Here is a 5,127-nt window from a genome sequence, read left to right as displayed (position 1 = left end):
TTGAGAATATCATGACAACTCGAGTCAACTAGCTAAACCTCATTTGACTCAATGCCAACAAGATGCCCTACTATATAAAGGCTGATGCTTTGAATGCTTTTAGATGACACAGACTTATATCAATCGTCCTTCTAAAGGGGATACACATCCAGAACAACTGTCTGCAAAGAGAGCCATACCTACGGTGGGACTTTTCCATGACATTTATGGCATCCCTCTAGAAGGTTCAAGCAAATTATGCAAAGCCTATGGAAAGATAAATGGCTTCAAGGCACTTATGTTCTTCGACCCAAGAGCCACCATAAATTTTTTCATTCATCCAAAATTCTTAAAACAGATGGACTTTGAGTACGATCAACTTGCTAGAGAACTTGAAGCTAAGCTAGCCACCGGGAAAACTCAAAACGTTGTACCTCTCATTTGTGCTCTTCTAGTCTCCATCCAATGGTACCATGCCAAGGCAGACTTTCACAACATGAAGTTGGGTAGTTGTCATGATCTTTTGGGCGTGCCTTGGCACAACAAGAATGACACAATCATTCGGATCTGGAACCGCACCATCCTTTATAGGTTCTTGTCGAGTGGCCTAAATATACAAAGGCATTAGGATTTAAAAATCCTAACCCAACCCAACTTATATTACCCCATCCGATGGGTCCTAAAAATAAAGCGCGCACCCACACACACACAAACACACAGAAAAGAACTTGTGTAAAAACTGTTGACATGGTAGTCTATACAGAAATCCATGATTTGTGCTAACTATTGATGGTGTGGCAATGATGTATGAATAGCCCTCTAGGTTCTTGCTTTTGGACCAAATGCTTTGAGTCAATGATTTCCATGTAACTGCTTTTGGATAGGCCTAGGGCCTTTAAATATGTGTTGTGGGCTCTCTCTCTCTCTCTCTCTCTCTCTCTCTCTCTCACACACACACACACACACACACACACACACACACACACACACACACACACACACACACACACACACACACACACACACACACACACACACACACACACACACACATTCTACCTCATGGCGAAGCAGAGCAAGGCCACAAAGTTCTACCTTGTTGAAGAAATATAAAGAAATACCAAAAGGGGCAGTTTCCTTTGAGGCCAATGCAATTTGGGAGTGGAATTCCACTCGAGTTCTCTCTATCTTTATGTTCAGTTGTTTGAAGTGATAAACATTTGTCTCAATGTGTTCTTTTCAGATGGCACATGGTCCTCATCCACTTACAAGGAGTGTTTGGTTGTGAATAGAACCTTTGAACAACAAATCTTGCGGTCTAGGGAGAATTTGGTTGTATCAAACCTATGAATCTCATGGCCGAGACTTTCTTTCTCGAGGGGAGTAATCACGGGGAAGTGTGGCCATTTGAATTTCTCATGACCTTGGGCCTTGGTTCTCAGGGGGAGTATTCTTTGGAGTTTGTTTTTATGTCCCATGATTGCATCAATAATCATCTATGTTGCATCCTAATGGGCCAACCATATATATTCCAAATTGGGTGAGATTGTGTGGGTATGTAAGCTTAATGCATCGAGACACCCCTTGCATGGTCTTGGTGTGATAAATAACTTTGCTACTCGTGAATATCAAGAGCTTTGATACAGAATGAGAAAATTGATTCACCCTCGGGTTTTTGAGCTAATTTGATTCACCCTCAAGAGTGGAGACACCTCATCTAGGAATTTTGGTGAAAAGGGCAAGAAGAAGATGGTTGCCATTATTACCAGGCTAATGATCACTTGACTAAGCAAGCAATGTCCTAAATTGAAGGCAAAAGAGGCAAAGAAGAAAAAGGTTGGTTCCACTACAAGGGCAACTATTGTAGAATCTTTTGTGAAAGGAGATTGTGCATTAGGAAAAATATGAACCCCAAAAGGACCCTTTAGCTTAAGGGGTGGTTAAGCATGGACCAATAGGAAGAGGGTGGTGGCCCCAACTATACCCTCTCAAAAGATAGGGTAGTAGGGGGCCTGGGGGCCTATTTGTTCCCCTCATTCTAGCTTTGTTCCCTAGAAAGAAAGAGAAGGGGGATAGGGGGGAGAGAGGCTTTCCCTCCATTTTCATGGGCGTCCATAAAGTAACCCTAAAATTTTAAATTTTTTTTTAAAATCTCTAAATTTCACTTTTCACTCTCCAAATGCTCATTTAACCAAATACATGGTCAAAAAACTATTTTCTTTGATCAAAATCTTAATTTCTCAACAATACTACCTCTTGTCTCTTCTCTCTCCCCTTCTCCCCCTCCCTCCAAGCTTTCCATAGCTTCGCCACTTGTCTCCCCCTTTTATCCGCACTATCCCTTTGAACTACTTCTTCTCCCCTTGCTCCCTATTGAACCACTCCTCCCCCTCCCTCCAAGCTTTCCATAGCTGCAGCACAAATGGAAGCTTTCCATAGCTGTACCACATGTCTCCCCCTTTCATCCAAACCATCCATTTGAACTACTTCTTCTCCCCTTGTACCCCATTCAACCACTTCTCCTCCTCACTTCATTCATGAAGCAACATGCCTCTCTCTCTAACACCTCAATTGTTCTTCTTATGGTGCTACCATGTCAGCCCCCTCCACTTCAAGGAAGCCAAAGGATGAGATAGAGGTGGTTTTCTTGCATAACACTAGGGATTTTGATGGGGAATGCTTGTCGCAAGTATTTTCTAAAGGATCTTGGGTCTTCATGCAACCTATAACTATCTGGCCTCATCGACTTCGAACCGTGGCAACCTTGACGAACATTGGAAGGGGAGACTTCTTGGTTTCAAGAACCATAGAGTCAATGGCACAATGGCCATTGTTCAACACGTGTACTCTTGGCATTCCATGCACTTGAGGAATGGAAGCTCAAGAGATTTCCCAATAAATTGTAAGGCATAAAACATTGTTGATTGCGGATTCTAAACGCTTTATAGTTTTTGGTGTTGTCATAGATATATTCCCATCCGACTTTGTTGAGGAACAACCAATCAAGAGTCTCGCAGGAACTTTCAACGCTCTTCATGCCCACATTGGTGTTATGATGCTTTCTAACTCGCCACCTTCGATGCTGCTGCAACACAAAATATTCTTCTACTCACACAAGTATGTAGTACCAGCCTCAAAGGATGGATATGGTAAGATCATTGATGTTGACAAACCTTCATTATTGAGCCTGGACATGCCACAACCTGATGCTTGTCCACTCTTCTTTGTGAATGAGAAGATGCTCTCCGATATGTTCTCCTCTTTAAATATTTGAGAAGGCTTCTAGATCAGTAGGGTTCAGTTGGTGCTGCCTTGTGCATGTTTTTGTACACTTGTTCAAGACATTTCCATTAAGTGTCACACCTACTATGTTTTGTAGCAAGAATGTTATGTATGAAGCACTAAAACTTGTACTTGGAGATAATTAGGGAATGGTTGAGGGAGTGCACCAAGGAGATAAATACAAGTGTAAGGTGGGGGCTTCGAGTATCAAGATACGATATTTGAAAGTGCGCACTACTTTGTGCCTACACTTCCACTATGAGCGTTGGATGTGTAAGAGTGGAAAGTGGATACCCTTACAATCTAGTGTTGCTGATTTTGTGACATTTGATATGTCCATTACTTTTTCAAATGGTATTTCCTAGATTGTGCAATTAAGTGAACACTGGACTCTCACCAACATACGAGAACACTTGATTATCTTGGCTACGAAGATATCACAGATGCTAACTTTCGTCTCAATCGGCAAAAGGTCAGTTCAATTTTTATGTTGTCTACATGTGCCAATTGTTAGTCTTATTAAAAGGATTTTTGTTGTTTCAGATTGATAGATGGATGGAGGAAGCCATGAAATTGCAAGAAGAGTGGAGGATTGGTGGTGCACTATCTTTAAGTTGATCCAATAGATCAATGTAACCGGCTCTAATGCCACATTGTAAAGAATTATCTTTCATGGAAATTTAAAACTTTTTGTATCACCATCATTGATTAAGTTTTTTAGATTTTGTTTGGGTGTTTGTGTGCGCACCCATGTGTGTTTGTATGTATTTCAAAGAGCTTTGGGATGGTAACATTTTCTGGAGCAGCGGGCCGCGGGCGCGGGGGGGCGGGGACGGAGGAGTATATAAATGGGAGGGGACTTCTTATCTGTCTGTCAACGCTTGGGAGTGAGAGAGAGAGAGAGAGAGAGAGAGAGAGAGAGAGAGAGAGAGAGAGAGAGAGAGAGAGAGAGAGAAATCACCATGGCAGCACATGCTAGCATATCCTCCTCCCACGCAATAGCAGCATCGAAAGAGCCACACACCCCCTTTTCGTGGTTCCTTCTTTTCCTAGAGGACACCAAATATGTTGGACGCAATGATCTTCACGGCTTCTTCACTCGCACAGTGGACTTACAAAAAACCATGCAACTCCACAATGACACTTTTCACGACATCATAGAGTATATGCAATGCATATACTCAAGTATGTGGTGAACTTTGAAGACAACGCCATGCTATGTTTGCCATGTGATCTGCTTCGCTACATCCACAAGGGCGACACTACATTTTCAAAGAGACTAGCCCGCTTTCAGGCGATTGCAAAAGAGGAGAACCACTTCTACCAAGTGATAAAGGAAGTTGCAGACTCCTTCAAGAAGCACAAAATTGGGCAATCTTTCTTGTCCAACATTGCCACTCTCTTCTTCCTTGTCAATGAGGAGCCCTCCTTGGAGGAGATGGAGATCCCGCATCTGGTAGTGGGTGGGGTGTTGCCAAATCGTAAAGATCCCAAGCCCGCCCCTATAGATTTCTAGAGTAAGCGAAGATCGCAAGCCACCAAATATCCCCATGGTTTGGAAGGGGTAGTTGCAGTGAGAAAGCAGATTGTTGGCACCTCCAAGGTGCCCGACCTCGAGAGTCGTGACCCTGCTGCAACTCCCAAAGTGGAGATTAGTTGTCTCAATAGCATAATTATAGAAGATGATAAGTATTTATTCTTGCACGATCTAGAAAATGCTTTTGGTGTCCAGCTAGATGAGTTTCTTAGCATCATATGCACCAAGATGGAGTTCCCCCTTGATCCTACACTAGAAGCTACAAATGACAAGCTGCTTTCATTAGGGGACTCTGTTGCTGACACAATTGCACTAGTGACAACAAATAT

The sequence above is a fragment of the Adiantum capillus-veneris genome, chromosome 24 (assembly GCF_014529385.1).
Source record: "Adiantum capillus-veneris isolate H3 chromosome 24, ASM1452938v2, whole genome shotgun sequence".
NCBI classification, from domain to species: domain Eukaryota; kingdom Viridiplantae; phylum Streptophyta; class Polypodiopsida; order Polypodiales; family Pteridaceae; genus Adiantum; species Adiantum capillus-veneris.
This window is presented reverse-complemented; position numbering follows the sequence as displayed.